Here is a 25,166-nt window from a genome sequence, read left to right on the forward strand (position 1 = left end):
CTTCAAAAAGTAAAAAACATGACAACTTTATGATGCAAACATAAAGTAGACATATTGTATATGTGAATCAATATGTAATTTATTTGACATGTCCTTACAGAGAGCTCCAAAGTTAGAAAAATGCTAAATAAAAAAAATCTGAAATTTTTAAATTTTTCACCAAGAAATTATGCAAGTATCAACGAAAATTTACCACTAACATAAAGTAGAATATGTCACAGGAATCAAACTTATAAGTAAAAGCATCCCCAAGTTATTAATGCATAAAATGGCAGTGGTCAGATTTGAAAAAAATGCTCCTGTCCTTAGGGTCATAATGGGCTCCATCCCTAAGGGGTAATCGGTTAAAGCGTTACTGTCGTTAGAAATAACTTTTTTCCATTTAATACTTCCTTAAAAACTAAGCATTTTCCTAATATTCTTCATTAAAAAATGTTATTGCTAAAGATGTGAAAAATTGGTTTAAAAAAAATGGCCACTACGAACCCGGAAAATACTGCCTTTTTGTCCATCAAAAAAATATCTGAGGAGAGGGAGGTGTTATTATCTCTATGTTGTGCCTCGGAGCAGTGTATAATCAAGCTCTCAAAATCATGAGCTGAAGCCCTGTGAGATCCAGACAGCTTGCAGACACTGAAAAGCAATACAAGGTGCTAAATTATTATTAATGGTTTCTATTTTGTCATTTTATGAACTTATATCTTGTGTATTTACACCACATAGGTTGCACATGGTTGCTTTAGGGTTATAAAGCTGTGAAAATGTAAAAATGTTTATTTTTTGGCACAAAATACAGGTTTTTCTTCTTTACTTGCACGGTATAGTTTGCAATGGCTGCATCAGAGTTATATAGAGCATGAATTTAGGTAGAAAACTTTGAAAATGTAAAAATGCTTGTACAGACTAGTGTTGAGCGGCATAGACCATATTCGAATTCGCGAATATTCGCGAATATGTGGGCAAATATTCGTCATATTCGCGAATATTCGCACATTCGTAATATTCTTGTTTTATTTTCGCATATGCGAATTTTTACGTGTGCGAAAATTAGCGTGTGCGAAAATTTCCATATACAAAAATCAACATAAGCGAAAATTCGCATATGCGAACATTAGCATATGCAAATTTTCGTATATGCGAAAATTCGCACACCGGTCTCACACAGTAGTATTAGAGCCTTCTTTACACCACACAAGCTGGAAGCAGAGAGGGATGATCACTGTGATGTGTATTGTGAAAAAAAAAAAAAAAAAAACACGAATATTCGTAATTACGAATATATAGCGCTATATTCGCGAATATTCGCGAATTCGCGAATATGCGATATTCGCGAATAAAATTCGAATTGCGAATATTCGCGAGCAACACCAGTACAGACCTCATGACAGTGGAGAGGTAGGGGGGAGGAAAGGAGCTCATCATACTTCAGGGGAAACACCCACAGCCTCCCAGAGAAATTCAGAACGACTTATCACAGTAATATACAGATCAAATGGTATTTTACATATTAATAAATGAATTTTATTATGCATACAGGTCTTAGGGTACGTTACAACCCTGACTTGAGCATTTTTTGTTTTTATTTTCTCATGACAGTAACACTTTAACTTACTTGATTTTATAGAAATATATATTTACAATACAAATAATCCCATAGAATCACAACATTTATATTTTCTTCTATGCTGCTGTCTGTAATTTTGCAGTCTTCATTCACAATCCATTTACTGCCACTCTGTGCAAACATCAAGGACTTATATCCTTCACCAGCTTTGCACACCATAAAGTTAACATGTTAATTTTTCTGCACAATAAAGTGTCAGAAATGCCTCATTGTTTCAGAAAAGAAAAAGGTATATGGGGAGATTTATCAAACCCTGCTAGAGGAAAAGTGGTGCAGTTGCCCATAGCAACCAATCAGATAGCTTCTTTCATTCTTCCCAGGCCTTTTTTTTTATATATATAAATTAAAGAAGCAATCTGATTGGTCTGTATGGGCAACTGCACCATTCTTCCTCTGCAAAGGTTTTGATGAATCTCTCCCATGGGGTTTTTGAATGTGGGGATGAAAACAATATAAAAAAAACTTTAAAAAAACTTGATCATTAAGGGTATCTTCAAATCTACAGTATCCTGCTCATATTTTAAGCTTTATTCTACCATTTCATTAACATTAAAATCTGCAGCTTCAAATGCTGCACATCAAATTTGCACAGGATACTGCACGTGTAAACGAGCCCTAAAGAGGTATTATTTTATCTCGTATCTATAGGATAAGTGTGAGTTTGTTTGAGGTACAACCATTAGGTCCACTGGTTTGGACTTACACTTATCTCCTATCCAATTTTAGTTAGAATAACTCCTTTAACCTCTTGCCGCAAAACGCCATTTCTAAACGGCGCTGCGGCACAGGAGGGTTATGAAGCGAGCTCAGGAGCTGAGCTTGCATCATTCCCACACTGCTAATGCCGGACCTGTGGCTAATGCCGGTCATCGCCGTTCAGGCAGATGTCTAGCATTAACTCTTTAGATGCGGTGATCAAAGTTGATCGCCGCATCTAAAGTCAAAGTGAAAGTTTCTCGGCAGCTCAGTCAGGCTGATCAGGACCATCATGATAAAATCGTAATGTCCCGATCAGCTAGGATGCAGCAGAAGGGTGCCTTCCTGCTTGTCCGATCGGTGATTGCTCCAAGCCTGAAATCCAGTCTTGAACAATCAACCGCCGATAACACTAATCAATGCATTGCAATGCAATGGCATTGATCATTGTATTGAATCAATGTACTGCATGTTACAGTCCCCTATGGGGGGCTATAACATTGCAAAATAAAAGTAAAAAAAAAAAAAAAAAAGGTAAATAAAAATGATTTAAGTTTGAATCACCCCCCTTTTCCCCTTAAAAAAAACAGTGTAAATAAAAATAAACATATATGGTATTGTTGCGTGCATGAATGTCCAAACTATAAACGTATATTGTTCATTAGCCCCTTAAGGACTCAGGGTTTTTCCATTTTTGCACTTTCGGTTTTTCCTCCTTACCTTTTAAAAATCATAGCCCTTTCAATTTTCCACCTAAAAATCCATATTATGGCTTATTTTTTGCGTCGCCAATTCTACTTTGCAGTGACATTAGTCATTTTACCCAAAAATGCACGGCGAAACGGAAAAAAAAATAATTGTGCGACAAAATCGAAAAAAAACTCCATTTTGTATCTTTTGGGGGCTTCCATTTCTACGCAGTGCATATTTCGGTAAAAATTACACCTTATTATTATTCTGTAGGTCCATACGGTTAAAATGATACCCTACTTATATAGGTTTGATTTTGTCGCACTTCTGGAAAAAATCATAACTACACGCAGGAAAATTTATACGTTTAAAAATGTCATCTTCTGACCTCTATAACTTTTTTATTTTTCCACATACAGGGCAGTATGAGGACTCATTTTTTGCGCCGTGATCTGAAGTTTTTATCGGTATGATTTTTGTTTTGATCGGACTTTTTGATCACTTTTTATTCATTTTTAATGGTATAAAAAGTGACCAAAATACGCTTTTTTGGACTTTGGAATTTTTTTGCGCGTACGCCATTGACCGTGCGGTTTAATTAATGATATACTTTTATAGTTCGGACATTTACACATGCGGCGATACCACATATGTTTACTTAATTATTTTTTTACACAGTTTTATATTTTTTATGGGAAAAGGGGGGTGATTCAAACTTTTAATAGGTAAAGGGTTAAATGACCTTTATTAACACTTTTTAAAAACATTTTTTTGCAGTGTTATAGGTCCCATAGGGTCCTATAACACTGCACACACTGATCTCTCATCCTGATCACAGGCGTGTATTAACATGCCTGTGATCAGTGTTATGGGCGCTTGACTGCTCCTGCCTGGATCTCAGGCACGGAGCAGTCATTCGTCGATCGGACACCGAGGAGGCAGGTAAGGGCCCTCCCGGTGTCCGGTCAGCTGTTCGGGACGCCGCGATTTCACCGCGGCGGTCCCGAACAGCCCGACTGAGCAGCCGGGTCACTTTCACTTTCACTTTAGAAGCGGCGGTCAGCTTTGACCGCCGCTTCTAAAGGGTTAATACCGCCCATCGCCGCGATCGGCGATGTGTGGTAATAGCCGCGGGTCCCGGCCGTTGATGAGCGCCGGGATCGACGCGATATGATGCGGGATCGCGGCGCAGGACGTAAATATACAAATTCCAAAATAGCATATTTTTGTCACTTTTTATACCATAAAAAATGTATAAAAAGCGATCAAAAAGTCGTCTCAAAACAAAAATGGTACCGATAAAAACTTCAGATCACAGCGCAAAAAATGTGCCCTCATACCGCCTTGTCCATGGAACAATAAGAAAGTTATAGGGGTCAGAAGTAAAAAATAATCAAACCTATATAAGTAGATATCATTTAATCGTATAGGCCTACAGAATAAAGTTGTGTCATTTTTACCGAAAAATTTACAGCGTAGAAACGGAAGCCCCCAAAAGAAACAAAATGGCATTTTTTCTTACATTTTGTAGCACAATGATTTTTTTTCTGTTTCGTCGTAGATTTTTGGGTAAAATGACTGATGTCATCACAAAGTAGAATTGGTGGCGCAAAAAATAAGCATCATATGGATTTTTAGGTGCAAAATTGTAAGGGTTATGATTTTTAAAAGGTAAGGAGGAAAAAACGAAATGCAAAAACGGAAAAACACTATGAGGGAGATTTATCAAAACCTGTGCAAAGGAAAAGTTGTCCAGTTGCCCATAGCAACCAATCAGCTTGCTTCTTTCATTTTTAACAAGGCCTCTGCAAAATGAAAGAAGGGGTCTGATTTGTTGCTGTGGGCTACTGGGCAACTTTTCCTTTGCACAGGTTTTGATAAATCTCCCCTATGTCCTTAAGGGGTTAAGGGGTACTCCTTTGGATAGGGGATAAGATGTTCTCAGCAGAGTACCCCTTTAAGGCCCAAAAAGTCCTGGTTGTTAAGGGGTTACATCTAAATAAAAACTTTAGTAAATCTATAATAAAGGAGGGAAACAAGGAATTATGAACAACCTTTAAAAACATAGGCTCATATTCTTTAACACGTGTCTTTACATTGTATATATATATATATATATGTTTGATTTTCTGTTTATACCTTTATTGTAGGTCTCTTCTTGACATCTTAAATAATAGTGTGTATGTATTTTAAGCTCATCCGTAAAGTTGTGTGATTTTATGGAATTTTGACTTAGTGTTTTCTCAGTGTAACCATTGGAAAGCAGCTGTTTATATGAATGAACAATTTGAAATTACTTAACCCCTTAAGGACCAGGCCAATTTTCACTGTAGGACCAGAGCATTTTTTGCACATCTGACTACTTTCACTTTAAGCATTAATAACTCTGGGATGCTTTGACCTATTATTCTGATTCCGAGAATGTTTTTTCGTCACTTATTCTACTTTATGTTATTGGTAAAATTTGGTCGAAACTTGCACCATTTCTTAGTGAAAAATTTCAAAATTTGATGAAAAAATTGAAAATTTAGCATTTTTCTAACTTTGAAGCTCTCTGCTTGTAAGGAAAATAGACATTCTAAATAAATTATATTTTGATTCACAAATACAATATGTCTACTTTATGTTTGCATCATAAAATTGACATGTTTTTACTTTTGGACGACATCAGAGGGCTACAAAGTTTAGCAGCAATTTTCCAATTTTTCACCAAATTTTCAAAATCAGAATTTTTCATGCACCAGTTCAGGTTTGAAGTGGATTAGAAACACCCCACAAATGACCCCATTATGAAAACTACACCCCTCAAAGTATTCAAAATGACATTCAGTAAATATGTTAACCCTTTAGGTGTTTCACAGGAATAGCAGCAAAGTGAAGGAGAAAATTCAAAATCTTCATTTTTTACACTCGCATGTTCTTGTAGACCTAGTTTTTAAATTTTTACAAGAGGTAAAAGGAAAAAAATCCTCTCAAAATTTGTAACCCAATTTCTCTCGAGTAAGGAGATATCTCATATGTGCATGTCAAGTGTTCGGCGGGCGCAGTATAGGGGTCAGAAGTGAAGGAACGACAATGGTATTTTGGAGAGTGAGTTTTTCTGAAATGGTTTTTGGGGGGCATGTCACATTTAGGAAGCTCCTATGGTGCCAGAACAGCAAAAAAAAAAAAACACATGGCATACTATTTTGGAAACTACACCCCTCAAGGAATGTAACAAGGGGTACAGTGAGCCTTAACACCTCACAGGTATTTCACGACTTTTTTTGTTAAAGTCGGATGTGTAAATGAAAAAAAAAATTTCACTAAAATGCTGGTTTTTCCCTATATTTTACATTTTTACAAAGGGTAATAGGAGAAAATTACCCCCAAAATTTGTAACCCCATTTCTTCTGAGTATGGAAATACCCCATGTGTGAACGTCAAGTGCTCTGCTGGCGAACTACAATGCTCAGAAAAGCCAAATGTCGCTCCTTCCCTTCTGAGCCCTCTAGTGCACCCACAGAACACTTTACAGCCACATATGAAGTATTTCCTTACTCGAGAGAAATGGGGTTACAAATTTTGGGGGGCATTTTTTCCCAGTACTCTTTGTGAAAATTAAAAGTTTGGGGTAACACCAGCATTTTACTGTTAAAAATCTTATTTTTCATTTTCACGTCCCACTTTAACGAAAGTTTGTCAATTACCTGTGAGGTATAACGACTCAATTTACCCCTTGTTATGTTCCTTGAGGTGTGTTGTTTCCAAAATAGTATGCCATGTGTTTTTTTTTTTTTTTACTGTTCTGACATGGGGACTTCCTAAATGTGACATGCCCCCCAAAAACCATTTCAGCAAAATTAGCTCTCTCCAAAATCCTATTGTCGCTCCTTCCCTTCTGAGCCCCCTAGTGCACCCACAGAGTACTTTACATCCACATATGAGGTATTTCCTTACTCGAGAGAAAATTAGTTACAAGTTTTGGGGGGCCTTTTTACCTTTTACCCCTTGTAAAAATGAAAATAATGGAGCTACAATAACATGTTAGTGTAAAAAATTTAGATTTGGATTTTTCTCCTCCATTTTGCTGCTATTCCTGTGAAACACCTAAAGGGTTAACAAACTTTTTGAATGTCATTTTGAATATTTTGAGAGGTGCAGTTTTCATCATGAATAGGGTCCATCATAGGGGATTTCCAACATAAAGACCCTCAAATTCACTCCTAAACTTACTGTACCGGGTTCCTGAAAAATTCAGATTTTGAAATTTTCATGAAAAATTGGAAAATTGCTGCTATACTTTTGAAGCCCTCTGATGTCTTCAAAAAGTAAAAACATGTCAAATTGATGATGCAAACATTGTATATGTGAATCAATTTATCATTTTTTTACATGTCCCTTTTCCTTACAAACAGAGAGCTTCAAAACTAGAAAAATGCTAAATAAAAAAAAATTCTGAAATTAATTTTTCAAAAAGAAATTATGCAAGTATCATCGAAAATTTCCCCCTAATGTCAAGTAGAATATGTCACGAAAGAACAATCTCGGAATCAAATTTATAAGTAAAAGCATCCCAGAGTTCTTAATGCATAAAATGATAGAGGTCAGATTTGAAAAAAAATTCTCCTGTCCTTTGGGTCATAATGGGCTCCATCCCCAAGGGGTTAATGGGTTAAAGCGATACTGTCATTAGAAATAACTTTTTTCCATTTAACACTTCCTTAAAAACTAAGCATTTTCCTAATATTCTTCATAAAAAATGGGATTGCTAAAGATGTAACAAATTGGTTTAAAATAAATGGCCACTACGAACCCTGAAAATACTGCCTTTTTGTCCATCAAAAAAATATCTGAAGAGAGGGAGGTGTTGTTTTCTCTATGTTGTGCCTTGGAGCAGTGTGTAATCAAGCTTTCAAAATCATGAGCTGAAGCCCTGTGAGATCCAGACAGCTTGCAGACACTGACAAGCAACACAAGGTGCTAAATTATTATTTATATTTTTAATGGTTTCTATTTTGTCATTTTATGAACTTATATCTTGTGTATTTACACCACATAGGTTGCACATGGTTGCTTTAGGGTTATAAAAAGCATGCACCTTGGTTTTGAAGCTGTGAAAATGTTAATTTTTGGCGCAAAATGCAGGTTTTTCTTCTTTACTTGCACCAGATAGTTTCCCATGGCTGCATCAGAGTTATATAGAGCATGCATTTAGGCAGAAAACTTTGAAAATGTAAAAATGCTTCTACAGACCTCATGACAGTGGAGAGGTAGGGGGAGGAGAGGAGCTCATCATACTCCAAGGGAAACATCCCCAGCCTCCCAGAGAAATTCAGAATGACTTATCACAGTAATACAGAGAACAAATGGTATTTTACATATTAACAAATGCATATGATTATGCATAGAGGTCTCAGGGTACATTACAACCCTGACTTGAGCATTTTTTGTTTTTATTTTCTCATGACAGTAACACTTTAACTTTCTTGATTTTATAGAAATATATATTTATAATACGAATAATCCCATAGAATCACAACATTTCTCTTTTCTTCTATGCTGCTGTCTTTAATTTTGCAGTCTTCATTCACAATACATTTACTGCCACTCTGTGCAAACATGAAGAACTTATATCCTACTCCAGCTTTGCACATCATAAAGTTAACATGTTATTTTTTCTGCTCAATAAAGTGTCAGAAATGCCTCGTTTTTAACATTTCCTAATCCAGAAAGATAATAAAAGATAATAAATGAAATCCCCCCAATAACCCCCCCCCCCCCCCCCCACTCATATAGCTTCATTGTTTCAGAAAAGAAAAAGTTATAGGGGCAGATTTATCAAACCCTGCTAGAGGAAAAGTGGTGCAGTTGCCCATAGCAACCAATCAGATCGCTTCTTTCCTTTTTCCCAGGCCTTTTTTTTTATATAAATGAAAGAAGCAATCAGATTGGTCTGTATGGGCAACTGCACCATGCTTCCTCTGCAAAGGTTTTGATGAATCTCTCCCATGGGGTTTTTGAATGTGGGGATGAAAACAATATAAAAAAAAAACTTAAAAAAAAATGTGATGATTAAGGGTATCTTCAAATCTACAGTATCCTGCTCATATTTTAAGCTTTATTCTACCATTTCATTAACATTAAAATCTGCAGCTTCAAATGCTGCACATCAAATATGCGCAGGATACTGCATGTGTAAATGAACCCTAAAGAGGTATTATTTTATCTCGTATCTATAGGATAAGTGTGAGTTTGTTTGAGGTACAACCATTAGGTCCACTGGGTTGGACTTACACTTATCTCCTATCCAATTTTAGTTAGAATAACTCCTTTAACCCCTTGCCGCAAAACGCCATTTCTAAACGGCGCTGCAGCACAGGAGGGTTATGAAGCGAGCTCAGAAGCTGAGCTTGCATCATTCCCACATGGCTAAAGCCAGACCCTTGGCTAATGCCGGACATCGTCATTCAGGCAGATGTCTAGCATTAACTCTTTAGATGCGGTGATCAAAGTTGATTGCCGCATCTAAAGTCAAAGTGAAAGCTTCCCGACAGCTCAGTCTGGCTAATCGGGACCATCATGGTAAAATCGTGATTTCCCGATCAGCTAGGACGCAGCAGAAGGGTGCCTTCCTGCGTGTCCGATCGGCGATTGCTCCAAGCCTTAAAACCAGTCTTGAACAATCAACCACAGATAACACTGATCAATGCATTGCAATGCAATGGTATTGATCAGTGTATTGAATCAATGTACTGCATGTTAGAGTCCCCTATGGGGGGCTATAACATTGCAAAATAAAAGTGAAAAAAAAGGTAAATAAAAATGATTTAACCTCTTTAACCCCTTAAGCACACAGGGCGTATCCATACGCCCTCGTTTCCAAGTCCTTAAGGACACAGGGTGTATGGATACGGCCTGCGCATTTCCGGCCCCAGCCGCTAGCTGGAGCGGAGCCGGTGCCGGATGCCTGCTGAAATCATTCAGCAGGCATCCCGGCATATCGCCCAGGGGGGTCATTATGCCCCCCCATGTCGGCGATTGCCGCAGATCGCTGGACAATTCAGTCCAGCGATCTGCGGCGGATTCCGGGTCAATCGGGTCTCCAGTGACCTGATGACCCGGAATTACTGGCTGATCGGGGCCGTCTCTGAACAGCCATTGCCAGCAGGGGTGAGGTGGCACTGGTGCCACCTCACGATCGCCCTGATTCGTCGGCCGGTTTCCCGGCCGACCAATCAGGGCGCCTGCTGCGGGTGTCACTCCCGCAACCCGCTCCGCCCCTCTTCCGGAGGATGTGAGCGGGTGCGGGCAGAAGACCCTGGGTGCTGGGGACCCCGATCCCCGGCATCCCTGTTGGGATCGGGGCCCCAGGAGCGACGGCCGCGGCGAGGGACTGACATGTGCGGCGGCATCGTGGAGCAGCAGCAGGAGGTGAGTGACAGCCTCCTGCTGTTGCTTAGCAACAGCTCCCAGCATGCAAAAAAGGGCATGCTGGGAGCTGTAGTTATGCAACAGCAGGAGGCAGACCACCACAACTCCCAGCATGCCCTTATTTTTTATTTTGAATATCCATTTTCTTTACAAGCAGATAGCTTCAAAGTTAGAAAAATGCAAAAGGATGCAAGTTACCATAAAATGTTACCACTAAGTTAAAGTAGAATATGTCACGAAAAACAATCTCGGAATCAGAATGATAACTAAAAGCATTCCAGAGTTATTAATGTTTAAAGTGACAGTGGTCAGATTTGCAAAAAACGCTGTGGTCCTTAAGGTGTAAAATGGCCTGGTCCTTAAGGGGTTAAAGTTTGAATCACCCCCCTTTTCCCATAAAAAAAACTGTGTAAATAAAAATAAACATATAAGGTATTGTTGCGTGCATAAATGTCCAAACTATAAACATATATTGTTAATTAAACCACACAGTCAATGGCGTACGCGCAAAAAAATTCCAAATTCCAAAATAGTGTATTTTTGTCACTTTTTATACCATAAAAAATATATAAAAAGCGATCAAAAAGTCGTAACGGAAAAAAAATTGTACCGTTAAAAACTTCAGATCACAGTGCAAAAAATGAGCCCCATACCACTCCGTACGTGGAACAATAAGAAAGTTATAGGGGTCAGAAGAGGACAATTTTAAACGTATACATTTTCCTGCATGTAGTTATGATTTTTTTCAGAAGTAAAAAAAAAATCAAACCTATATAAGTCGGTATAATATAGGTATGTAATATTATTACATTTTGTAGCACAATGATTTTTTTTCTGTTTTGCTATAGATTTTTGGGTAAAATGACTGATGTCATTACAAAGTAGATTTTTTGGCGCAAAAAAATAAGCAATCAGATGGATTTTTAGGCGCTAAATTGTAAGGGTTATGTTTTTTAAAAGGTAAGGAGGAAAAAACGAAAGTGGAAAAACGCTATGTCCTTAAGGGGTTAAGGGGTACTCCTTTGGATAGGGGATAAGATGTTTTCAGCAGAGTACCCCTTTAAGGCCCAAAAAGTCCTGGTTGTTAAGGGGTTATATCTAAATAAAAACTTTAGTAAAGCTAAGTTTCCACTTTTCTGGCAGTTTTCTGGTAGTTTTTGGAAAACTACCACTGCAGTTTTTGAGCCAAAGTCAGAAGTGGATCCATAATGGAGGAGAAGTATAAGTTCTTCTTTTATATGTCCTATTCCTTTTGAATACATTTCTGGCTTTGGCTCAAAAACTGCAGAAGCAGTATTCCAAAAACTGCCAGAAAAAAAAACTGGAAACTTAGCCAAAATCTATAATAAAGGAAGGAAACAAGGATTTATGAACAACCTTTAAAAACATAGGTTCATATTCTTTAACACGTGTCTTCACAATGATATATATGTTTGATTCTCTGTTTATACCTTTATTGTAGGTCTCTTCTTGACATCTTAAATAATAGTGTGTATGTATTTTAAGCCCATCCATAAAGTTGTGTGATTTTATAGAATTTTGACTTAGTGTTTTCTTTGTGTAATCATTGGAAAGCAGCTGTGTATATGAATGAACAATTTGAAATTACTTAAAATCTTTGCAAAAAGTGAACAGACCTTTTATGTGTAGAAGTTTCCAGTGATTTATCCCTGTCTTCCATATTTATTCTATTAACCTTTTAAGGTTTACATTTTCATAACGTACAGAAAATATCACCTATATATTAATGTATCACAATCACAAAATAAAAAAAAAAGTTTTAATATGTGATGAGAAGTAATAGAAAATAAAGTGTAAGGTAAGTTGACAGCTCCAGGGCCTAGGTTTACATTCACACCACACACTCTCTATTCCTTACATAAATATAATCAAAATGCAGAATACATAGAGTGTGTTTTACAAGTACTTACATGGTAAAGAGCATTGTCTGTATAAAGCACACAAGTAATCTTGTCCAGCTGTAATACATAGGATATAAGCTTCTGAACAGTCCTGATGATATAATTTACTTATGACTGTCTCCAAAAAACTGAAGAAAGTCGATGTGCAGTTGATAACCTGACTCTCCCACCAGGGGTCTCTCCCACTGTCACACATGCAGCGTGCAAGGGAAGAAGACCATAGTGCAGATAGGAGAGCCTCTTATATACACACTTTGTTGCTTTAGATCCTATGTAAAGGAAAGCTTTGGGAATTTTTCACCCACGGGGTGTTTCTAGATATTTTAAGCAATTTTTCTCATCACCATGTAATTATGCCGCAGCTGGATTAATTCAAAACATGTTTATGTGACAAGAAACTGCAACTTTATTTTCTCTTTAGTGTTTGTGTTTCTGTAATACTAAATTAGTGACCCAAATGTTGTTCTTATCTCGGCACTAGTAATAAGAAAACTTTTTCTTTTTTGTCAATAACATTTTGTTATAGAATTTTAAAAAAAGTAAAAACATAGCAAAAACATCAAATGTACAGTACATATGAGCAAACTTTTTAAAAGTTTGGTTGCTTTGCTGAATAAAAAAATAAAAGCTAATTTTGGACCAAAATAATTCAGTTTGAAATTAAATTTCAAAAGTAGCCATAAAACTTTTGAGTAGAGATGAGCGGTCAAGGCGTTCAAGCAATCCAAAAGTGATCCCTTTTTGGGTGTAGAAACAGGTTTTGAGACTGGCAAGTGAAGAAGACGGCATGGATTTTTCCAAGCGTTCCAAAAGTTATCCCTAGAGATGAGCAAACTTTTTAAAAGTTTGATTCGTCCGATTCTTCGTATTCGGTTTGATCCAAAATTATATTATGTATAAAAACGGCTATTTCTGGACCACAGAGAGCCTCAATAGGAGTGTAGAACACTTTGCTTTGTTCTCACATGCATATGGAGTGTTCTGGGCTACTTAAATATTACTGTTATTCCGTATGACATGCAGATTACCGGCATCACTTTTAGAATCACTGCTGCAGAGAAGCACAATGACAGAGCCTGGAGGTGGAATCCGTATGACGAGACCATATAGTGGCAGAATGACACAACATGGAGGCGTTGGCAGCATGAGGAGACCATATAGTGGCTGAATGACACTACTTGGATGTGGCTGAGGCATGAGAAGACCATATATTGGCTGAATGACACAGCCTGGAGTTGACTGAAGCATGAGTAGACCATATAGTGTCTGAATAGCACAGCCTGGAGTTGGCGGCAGCATGAGGAGACCATATAGAGTCTGAATGGCACAGCCTGAAGTTGGCGGCAGATGAGGAGACAATAGGGCCTCACAATCTCTAAGAATAAAAGATGAATTTTTAAATTTCCATTGAAGATGTATGGTACATAGTGCTTGTACAAACATATATAGGTAATGTCCTAGACCCAGCAGCATCACTAAACCATGTAATTTCTGAATGACACAGACTGGAGCTGGCTGAAACATCAGTAAGCCATATATTGGATGAATGGCAAAGCCTGGAGGTGGCTGGAGCATCAGTAGAACATATATTGGATGAATGGCAATGCCTGGAGGTGGCTGAAGCATCAGTAAAACATATATTGGATGAATGGCACAGCCTGGAGGTGGCTGAAGAATCAGTAAACCATATATTGGATGAATGGCACAGCCTGGAGGTGGCTAAAGCATCTGTAAACCATATATTGGATGAATGGCTGTCAGGATCCGGACTGGTATGGGGGTAGGATACGGGTAGTGGATGACGTGGGCCGTACTAGGGGACTGGTTCTAAGAAGTTACTGTTTTTTACCAGAGCCCGCCGCAAGGCAGGATTGACTTGCTGCGGCGGTAACTCCCAGGTCGTATCCCCTGATAGCGACTCGACCTCACTGACAGCTGACAGCAAGTTGGCGTGCACGCGCCCTAAGGAGCGGGGCCGCGCGCGCCGTGAGGAAGCAGCAGCGGGAGGACGGTGAGTGACTTGGGACGCGATCAGTGAGCGGGGACGTTCCGCCACATGGATCGTATCCCTGCCGCAGACAGGGGGACAGCGCTCTCGGTCAGGAGCAGTGACCTGAGCGCTGTTAGAGGGAGGACGCCGCGAGCGCTACGGGGAAACAGCGGGACCTGGAGCGCTCAGCGTTACAGTACCCCCCCCCTTGGGTCTCCCCCTCTTTTTGGAACCCAGAAATTTATGAATTGGCTCCTTGTCAAGAATATTGGCCTCGGGTTCCCAAGACCTCTCTTCGGGGCCACAATTCTCCCAATCAATAAGATAAAATGTTTTACCTGGGACAAACCTGGAGGCGAGAATCTCTTTCACGGAGAAGACATCAGAGGACCCAGTGACAGGAGCAGGAACGGTGACCTTGGGGGAAAAGTGGTTAAGTATGAGAGGTTTGAGAAGGGAGACATGAAAAGAGTTAGGAATACGAAGAGAAGGACAAAGATGGAGCTTGTAGGAGACAGAATTGATTTGGTTTTTGATTTTAAATGGCCCGAGGTAACGAGGACCCAGCTTGTAGCTAGGGACACGAAACCGTATGTATTTGGCCACACTTTGTCACCAGGGGCAAAGACAGGAGGAGTTCTTCTCTTTTTATCCGCATGTCTCTTCATGCGAGAAGAGGCCAGTAAGAGCGACTTTTGAGTCTCCTTCTAGATAGAGAAGTCCCGGGTTAATTCCTCCACGGCAGGAACTCCCGATGAAGTGGGAATGGGGAGGGGGGGCAGCGGGTGACGGCCGTACACCACAAAAAATGGAGATTTGGAGGAAGACTCAGAATTTTTGAAATTGTACGAGAATTCAGCCCAGGGCAGAAGGTCGACCCAATCATCTTGACGGGAGGAGACAAAATGTCGCAAGTAGTCACCAAGAATCTGGTTCACTCTTTCCACTTGTCCATTGGATTGGGGGTGATAGGAGGAAGAGAAATTAAATTTGATCTTTAATTGATTGCAGAGTGCTCTCCAAAATTTTTAAAGAAATTGAATGCCTCTATCCAAGACGATATGCGTGGGAAGCCCGTGAAGATGAAAAATCTGCAGAAAAAAATTATTCGCCAGAAGGAAGGCCAGGAAGCGGGACAAAATGAGCCATTTTGGAAAAACGACCACCCAAATGACAGTGTTGCCATGAGATAAAGGAAGGTCAGTGATGAAGTCCATGGCTATGTGGGACCAAGGCTGTTCAGGCAGAGGCAGGAGAAGACCTGCAGGCTTCTGGCGTGGAGTCTTGTCACATGCACACACTGTACAGGCTCGTACGAAATCGGTCACATCTTTTTCCAGGGAGGACCACCAATAGTGTCTGGCAATCAACTGTATAGATTTTTTGATTCCAGCGTGACCAGCCAGATGGGAGGAATGGCCCCATTTGAGAGTCCGGAGGCGAAGACGTGGAGGAACATAAGTTTTTCCTGGAGGAATTGGCACCAGAGAAGCAGTAGCAGAGATCAGTCACTCAGGAGGTATGATGTGCTGAGGAAGAGCCTCGGCTTCTGATGCATGAGGGGAACGTGATAGAGCATCAGCCCTGACATTTTTGTTTGCAGGACGAAAATGGATTTGAAAATTGAAGCGGGCAAAAAACAACGACCATCTGGCCTGGCAAGGATTTAACCGCTGGGTGGATTGGAGATAAGACAGGTTTTTATGGTCAGTGTAAATGGTGATGGGGTGAAGGGATTCCTCCAGGAGGTTTCTCCATTCCTCAAGTGCCAACTTGATGGCCAATAGTTCACGGTCTCCTATAGAATAGTTTTTTTCAGGAGGAGAAAAAGTTTTGGAGAAAAAAACGCAAGTGACGTGTTTTTTCCCTTAGCGTTTTTTTGGAGAAGGACAGCTCCTGCTCCCACTGAGGAGGCATCAACCTCAAGGAAGAAAGGCTTCAGAGGATCTGGCCTGGACAAGACTGGTGCAGAGGCAAAGGCAGCCTTAAGGCGAGTAAAAGCTTCATCCGCTTGGGGAGGCCAGGACCTCGGATTCGCGTTTTTCTTTGTCAGTGCCCCAATAGGAGCAACGATGGTGGAGAAGTGGGGATTAAACTGACGATAGTAGTTGGTGAATCCGAGGAAGCGCTGGAAAGTATGGAGTCCACAGGGGCGTGGACAATCCAAGACCGCGGAGAGTTTATCAGGATCCATTTGAAGACCTTGTCCAGAGACCAGGTATTCCAGGAAAGGAAGACAGCTGCATTCAAAAAGGCATTTTTCAAATTTGGCGTAAAGATGATTACACGAAGGCGCTGGAACACTTGACGGACATGGAGCCGGTGTTCCTCTAGGTTGGAGGAAAAAAAGTAGGATGTCTTCTAAATAGACAACAACGCAGGTATACAGTAAGAAAAATTTAATTGACAAAATCTTGAAATACTGCAGGGGCGTTGCAAAGACCAAATGGCATGACGAGATATTTGAAGTGACCATCTCTGGTGTTAAAAGCGTTTTTACACTCATCACCTTCTCGAATTCTAATGAGGTTATAAGTGCCCCTGAGGTCGAGTTTAGTGAAAATTTTTGCTTCCCGCAGACGGTCAAAGAGTTCCGAGATGGGAGGCAGAGGGTAGCGTTTTTTTTACTGTGATTTTATTGAGGCCACGATGGTCTATGCAGGGGCGTAGCGAACCATCCTTCTTGGCAACGAAGAAGAACCCCACTCCGGCTGGAGAAGAAGACTACCTGATGAAACCTCTCTTTAGATTCTCCTGTATGTATTCAGTCATGGCCTTAGTTTCTGGAGCAGAGAGAGGATAATTTCTGCCACGGGGCGGTGTGGTACCAGGGTGCAAGTCAATAGGGTCTATGTGGTGTAAGACCTCCGCCTGCTTTTTACAGAAGACGTCAAAAATGTCCTGATAGACCTTTGGAAGGCCAGGCAATGGAGTAGCGATGGAGACTTGGCTGGTTGGTACAGACTTGAGGCAACGTTTGTGGCAGGAAGAGCCCCAGGATTTAATGTCCCCAGTGGTCCAGTCGAGGGTAGGAGTGTGAAGCTGGAGCCAGGACAGGCCAAGAAGGATGTCAGAGGTACAGTTAGGCAAAACAAAAAATTCTATTTTTTCTTGATGGAGAACACCAACGGTCATGAGCAAAGGTTCAGTGCGGTAACGCGCGTTGCAGTCCAGATTTTCTCTGTTTACAGAAGAAATGAAGAAGGGTTTGATGAGACGGGTAACAGGAATGTTGAATCTGTTGATTAATGAGGCTTCAATAAAGTTTCCTGCAGAACCTGAGTCCAGGAAGGCCACCGCAGAGAAGGAGGAATTAGCGGATGGAGAAATCCGCACTGGAATAGTCAGGTGCGGAGAGGAAGAATTCACACCTAGTAACGCCTCTCCCACATTAACTAGGTGCGTGTGTTTCCCTGACGCGGAGGGCGAATAGGGCAGTCCTTAAGGAAATGATCTGTACTAGCGCAGTACAGGCACAAATTTCCATTTCTGCGGCAAGTCCTCTCCTCTTGGGTCAGGCGAGACCGATCCACTTGCATAGCCTCCTAGTTGGGAGGCACAGGAGTAGGTTGCAAAGGACTCTGGAAGAGAGGTGCCAAGCGAGAAAACCGCCTGGTACGAACAAGATCCTTTTCTTGGCGGAGCTCCTGGTGTCTTTCCGAGAAACGCATATCTATGCGGGTGGCCAACTGGATAAGTTCAGGCAAGGTAGCGGGAATTTCTCGTGCAGCCAGAACATCTTTGATGTGGCTGGATAAACCTTTCTTGAAGGTCGCGCAGAGGGCCTCATTGTTCCAAGCTAGCTCAGAGGCGAGGCTGCGGAACTGGATAGCATATTTGCCCACTGAAGAGCTCCCTTGGACGAGATTCAGAAGAGCCGTCTCGGCAGAGGAGGCCCGGGCAGGCTCCTCGAAGCCACTGCGTACTCCGGAGAAGAAGGACTGGATGGAAGCAGTGGCAGGATGGTTGTGGTTCCAAAGCGGTGTGGCCCAGGAAAAGGCCTTTCCAGATAGTAAACTGACCATGAAAGCCACCTTAGACCGTTCTGTGGAGAACTGGTCCGACATCATCTCAAGGTGCAGGGAACATTGGGACAGGAATCCCCGGCACATCTTAGAGTCCCCATCAAATTTCTCAGGAAGAGACAAACGGACTCTAGATGAAGTAGCGGCAGATCGGAGTGGAGGAGATGCTGGAGCTGGCAGAGGAGATGGTAGACGCTGTGGAGGCAGAAGCTGCTGGAGCATGGCGGCCAACTGCGACAGCTGTTGTCCTTGTTGGGCGATCTGCTGAGACTGCTGGGCAACCACGGTAGTGAGGTCAGCGAGACTTGGCAGCGGCACCTCAGCGGGATCCATGGCCGGATCTACTGTAAGGTATGCGGGTAGGATACGGGTAGTGGATCCTCTGTCAGTGAGGCGATGACGTGGGCCGTACCAGGGGACCGGTTCCAAGAAGTTACTGAATTTCACCAGAGCCCACCGCAAGGCGGGATGGACTTGCTGCGGCGGTAACTCCCAGGTCGTATCCCCTGATAGCAACTCGACCTCACTGACAGCTGAGAAAGGCGTGGTACACAAGGACAAGGCGGAGGCAAGGTTGAACGTAGCAAGAGGACAAGCCAGGCTGCAAAGGTTCGCAGTCAGGGGCAACGGCAAAGGGTCTGGATACACAGGCTAAGGAAACACAAAACTCTTTCTCAGGGCACTAGGGTAACAAGATCCGGCAAGGACAGGAAGGGGAAGTGGGTTATTATAGGTTTTAGACTGATTGGGCCAGGCACCAATTAATGGTGCACTGGCCCTTTAAATCTCAGCAAGTTGGCGCGCACCCGGAGTAAGCAGCAGCGGAGGATGTTGAGCGACTTGGGATGCGATCCGTGAGCGGGGACGTCCCGCCACGCGGATCGCATCCCCACCGCAGACAGGGGGACAGCGCTCTCGGTCAGGAGCAGTGACCGGAGCGCTGTTAGAGGGAGGACACCGCGAGCGCTCCAGGGAAGCAGCGGGACCCGGAGTGCTCGGCGTTACAATGGCACAGCCTGGAGGTGGCTGAAGCATCAGTAAACCATATATTGGATGAATGGCACAGCTTGGAGGTGGCTGAAGCATCAGTAAACCATACATTGGATGAATGACACAGCCTGGAGCTGGCAGCAGCATGAGCATACACTAGGGCTTCACAATCCCTAAGATTAAAAGATTAATTTTGAAATTTAAATTGAAGATTCAAGGAAGCTAGTGCTACCATTAAAATTTTTAGGCCCAGGCCCACCAGCATCAGAAAACCATATATTGGCTGAATGACACAGCCTGGAGGTGACTGAAGCATGAGGAAACCATATAATGGCTGAATGGCACAGCCTGGAGTTGGCCGAAGTATTGATGAGCAGCATTGCCCATATTCAAATTCGCGATATTTTGTGAATATATAGACGGATATTCGTCCTATATTTGCAACTTTCGCGTATTCATTATATTCGCATTTGCGAATATACGCATATTTGCATATGCGAGGAAGAAAACAGTGAGGTGGTGGGCAACTTTACTATTGATTGCTAGGGATGTTGTTGATAACTTCTGACAAGTGTATTTGCATCATTCTAATTGGCCCACAAGTGAAAAGAAAGAATATGCGAATATTCACATATGCGAATATTCACATATGCGAATATTCGCACATACGAATATGTGCACATGCGGAAAAAAGCAAATATTCGCAATTTCGTATATATATAGCTAATATATTCGCAATATTCACGAATTTGCGATAAAAATTTGAAATGCGAATATTCGCGCCCAACACTAGGCTGAAGCATGAATGGACAATATGGTGTCTGGAGGTGGCAGCAGCAGCATCAGGAGTCCTGAAAGTGATCCGGCAACGCAGATGATGCAGAGGAATGTTTGTAACTTGGGAGCAGCGCCTTAAATCTGTTTGGCACTATCCATATTTGTGAAGTGTTAGTGTGGCTCCATGGTCAATCTACTCTAATGCATCAGGCATTGGTGGTTGGAAATCCTGGCTGATCCATGCCCGATTCATCTTCACAAAGGTCAGTCTCTTCACATTTTTTGTGGACAGATGAGTTTTCCTTGGGGTGACTATGGCCCCACACTAAACACCCCCTCTGATGGCACACTACTGGCCGGGCAGGATAGCTTTTTCAGGGCAAGCTCTGCAAGATGCGGCCACAAATCAAGTTTGGCTGCCTAGAAGTCCAGCGGATCTTCAAGGTGTGTTGGCATGGGCATTTCAAGGTATGCCACCACCTGCTGGTTCACTTCCTGCTCCAGGTGCTGCTGATGAGTTGTTTAACTATCGCAGGTGAAGAAAGCTACTCATTAGCGATTGTAGACTCAGGCTGCTGCTGATGGAGCTGGTACTAGTCCTGCCACCCCACCCTTCACCAGCAGCCATGGCAGTGGAAGGTGAGTGCAGGGAACCCCCCAATTCAGACCTGTGAGAGGATGGATGATGGCGCCGATAGGCATTGGCCAACTGATGCATCTGTAGTAGGTCACTTTGTCCTCCCTCTCAGTGGGTGTAAAAAAGGCCCATATTTTGTGGCAGTAACGAGGGTCCAATAAGGTGGAGATCCAGAAGTCATCCCACTGCCGAATGGTGAGTATGCATCGTGCCATTTGTGCAAGTGGCTCGGAGGGACTCCCTGCTTCCATCTCATACTGCCACGGTGTGTCTGGGTCCTCTGTGTCCCCCCCCCCCCCCCCCCCTCTGGCTGCTCCCGTCAGATTACTTGAAAAACTGCCCATTTGGCGAAACCTAAACTGTGCTCCACAGTGCCTCTCCCACTCCTCCAGTTCAGCTCCCACAGGGCTCAGGTGGCCGTGAGATGTAGGCGCCACGTCTCCAGTGCCCTGACCAGCCATTGTTTCCAACATGTGTTGTAAGAAATGAAGCAGTGAAAAGACGTCGTTCCTCCTGTAATCCTGGCGATTTACTAATAATGTGGCTTCCTCAAAGGGCCTGAGCAAACGCCAGGTGTCACGTATGAGCTGCCACTGGTGCACATGGAAGTTACACAGGGGAGTATCCTTATCCGCTTGGATCATCAAGAAATTGGTGTTGGCTTTTCTCTGTTTGTACAGTTGTTACAACATAGGGAGGGTGGAATTCCAACGTGTGACGTCACAAAACAGACTATGTTGGGGGATACCGTTCTGACGCTGCAGCTCAAGGAGCGTTTCCTTCCCATTGTTAGGATGTCTTGTAAATGGTGGGAACACTTCAGGAACTGCTTCACAACCAGATTGAACACGTGTGCCATGAAGGGCGCATGGCTCAGCCTTCCCAGTCGCAGCGCATGCAAGATGTTCTTCCCGTTATCAGTCACCATGGTTCCCATTTCCAGTTTTCGTGGAGTAAGCCATGCTCCGATTTCTTTACGAATGACTTTTAACAGTTCCTCCCCTATGTGACTCTTTTCGCCAAGGCAAACCATGGGAAGAACAGCGTGACACCGCCGTGCCCTGTACACATGGTATGCTGAAAGGCCACTGAGGAGGCGGAGTCGCACACTGTCGCAGGACCAAGGGCCTGAGAGCCTGGAGGAGGAAGCATTGTGAACGGTCCAAGTTGGTGTTGTGGCTGTGCAGGAACCACATTCACCCAGTGAGCCATAAAGGACATGTATTGTCCCTGACCGTAGTTACAGCTCCACACGTTGGCGCTGCCATGCACTTTGGTACACACCGAGTCCACCACTTGAAACGGGAGGGACTGCAGCACCAGCAACCTAGACAGGAGCACGTTCAGCTTCTGCACCGTTGGATGAGTGGGCACATACTGTTGTCCCTTGGACATGGCTTCGCCGATAGATTGTTGTCGGAATGGCTGACTAAAAGTAGGAGGAGCAGGAGCATCTGGAGCGACAGAAGGAGGGTATGACACACAGCTCCCTTCGGCTGAGGTGGTGGAGCCTTGGCTGGCTGAAACAGCGAGCAGCGTGCCACGGGTTGATGCAGCAGGCTGAACCACTGCATCAGGTCCACGGTTCTCCCAGGCCGTTTTATGGAGCTGAAACATATTTTGACGCAAGGCCGTGGTGCCAACATTGGGACCCTGGCCACACTTCACCTTCTGCCGACATATCTTGCATGTGGCTATGTGAACCACCCCCGGATGCTTGATGAAATACTGCCACACCGCCGAGTAGCTGATTTTCTCACCAACAGTCCGCTCTAATTGACTCCTACTGCCGCCGTCTCCAGGGACCCCTGTTCCACTACTTCCCGGGAAGGTAGGCTGCCGCGAAGCAGGTGGTCTCCTCTGGGCATGTTTGGCTCCAGAATTTCCACTTCTGCCACTACGCTGACTGCCAACCATGCTACCACCTTGCTGGCTCAGCTGCTTCCTCACAGGCAACCTGCAACTCTCTTCTCCTGATGATGATGAAGCCCCTTCTGCACCCGGATCCCAATTGCGATCGGCTTCATCATCATCAACAAGTGTCAGCACGTCACTGATCTCCTCCTCAGGCTCCTCAACAGTGAGATACTTCTTTAGGGGAGGGAACAGCATAGGACAGAGGCAATGGGAGGACAGAGACTGCTCTTGGGCCATGCCATCCGATTCACCTTGGCCACAAATACTTTGGCCCTAATTTGCTAAGAGTGTTGTGTAGGTTTCTTTGTGGGTTTTAATTCCCTACAATTTATTTTCCACCGTATTTACTAAGGTTTCCCTACATTTTCCACTTTCCCTACACTTTGCTTTTTTTTAGACAGGCTCTGATCTGTAGGGTTTTCCTCAGCTGAAATCCACCACATTTTATGTGGGAACCTTAGTAAATATGTTGTGTTTTTGTGAAAATGTCGGGAACACGCCCCTTTTCTTAGGCCACACCCCCTTTTCGCAGCAATCACACCCCTTTTCGGGTTTTCTTCGCAAAATGGAAAGTTAGTTGGGATTTTTTCTGTTTCAATCTTTCTATAAAACTTTTCCAAGTAAAAAAAACACATTAGACATGTACAACAATGTCTGAAAGTTAATAACATACAATTAATGTCCGATAAACAGTAATAGAGATCTGACTCGGCTTGAGGTTCAAATTGTTGCATTGGTACTATAGATTATGAGGTACCATACAAATCTCTGGTAAGTTACCAGAATGTGGTAAATAAAATAAGCATTCACAATAGTAGAACATCATTTGTTACAGTGCAAAGAACAATAGGGTCAAGTAAACCTATGAACAAGGAAGGGAGGGAAGAAGGAAAGATCGAAGGAGGAAATAGAGGAAATTAGTTCCAGAAGCCCAGGTAAATGCAAGTTTAATCCGAGTTAATCAGCCAAAGTACCTATTGGTTAGGATAGAGTTGTAGCCATGGTTGCCATAATTTGTCCAAGGAGGGAATCCTATCTGTATTGTATGCTATTGCTCTTTCACACTTATAAGATTGGTTGAGTAGAAAGACAAGTTCCTCAATAGATGGAGACGTCTGCGATTTCGAATGTCTTGTAATTATCAGTTTAGCAAGGACAAGCACTTTGCATATTATTAGTCTAGTGTTGGAATGGTATTGCTTAATTTCTAATAGAAGTATTGCAACAGAAGGAGTGAGATCTTGTGGGGTTTTGGATAGTGTTTGAACTATCAGGGTTACCTCCTTCCAGTATTCATGCAGGAGTGGGCATGACCATAAAATATGTAGTAGAGTACCCCTGTGGCCACAAGAGCGCCAACACAATTGTGAGGATGAAGGGAATATTTAATGTAACCTTGATGGAGTCATGTACCATCAAAGACGTGATTTAATTGCCGCAGCCAGGTGGGACACACATGGTAGGACCTTTCGAGCCCAGTCAAAGGATCGGAACCATTCTACTTGAGATATTGAGTAGTTTAGTTCGGCATCCCATGCCCTATAGGGAGAGTAAGAGGATAGGTCTTCTGATGCTTCTAAAGTGTTGTAAAGGAACTTGAGACCTTTCTTCCTTAGACGTATGTATCTAAATGCTTCTACATTAAATGTCCACTTCTTGTTACCACAGGATTGTAAAAAATGTCTGATTGGTAGGAACTTATGAAAGTCCTGTTTCTGAATAGAGAACCTGTCTCTAAGCCTCTCAAAGGTTCTTATCATCTGCCCATCATAGAGCTGGTTTATGAAGTGTAAACCGTTTGTAATCCACTGCGATAATTGTAAGTCTGGTATAGCTAACTGTGTGGAATGTAGGATTCACCACTGTTTTAAACCGGTCTTAGTTAGGGGAGTTAAGTTAGGTGGGATTTCAAGTGCCCATGCATGTAAAAATAGGAGAGATGTGAGGGAGAGTCCCTTGCAGTAATGTTGTTCCAGTTGTATCCAAGGTATGTTCATATCTGGTATCTGTTATCTGTTAAAGGCTTGTAATTGGGACATTATTGTAACCATGTAATATTTTTTAAGATCTGGCACTCCAAAACCTCCTCTGTCTCTATGAATAGTAAGTAGCTTAAAGGACACTCTGCGCCTCGCCTCTCTCCATATGAAGTTTAAGAGAATGGATTGTGTCCGTTGAAAAATGTCATCATTTTGAAGGAGGCAATTCTACCCAACCAATTTTACCTTGCCCATATTATCTAACTCTTTCGGATATTCAACAAGAAATGGAAGGTAATTTACAGAGAATAATTGAGAACATGAGGAAGGGATTTTAATAGCTATGTATGAGACATATTTGTCTTGCTAGTCTACGGTATATTGTTTTTTCAGGGTAGTTGTCAGTTGTGTATTTAAGTTTATAGGCACAATTTGAGATTTGGAAGTGTTTAGTTTGTGAAGGGAGACTTTACTAAATGTATCCAATATTCGCATTGCACCAGCCA

This window comes from Hyla sarda, chromosome 6, assembly GCF_029499605.1.
Source record: "Hyla sarda isolate aHylSar1 chromosome 6, aHylSar1.hap1, whole genome shotgun sequence".
Classification (NCBI taxonomy): Eukaryota; Metazoa; Chordata; class Amphibia; order Anura; family Hylidae; genus Hyla; species Hyla sarda.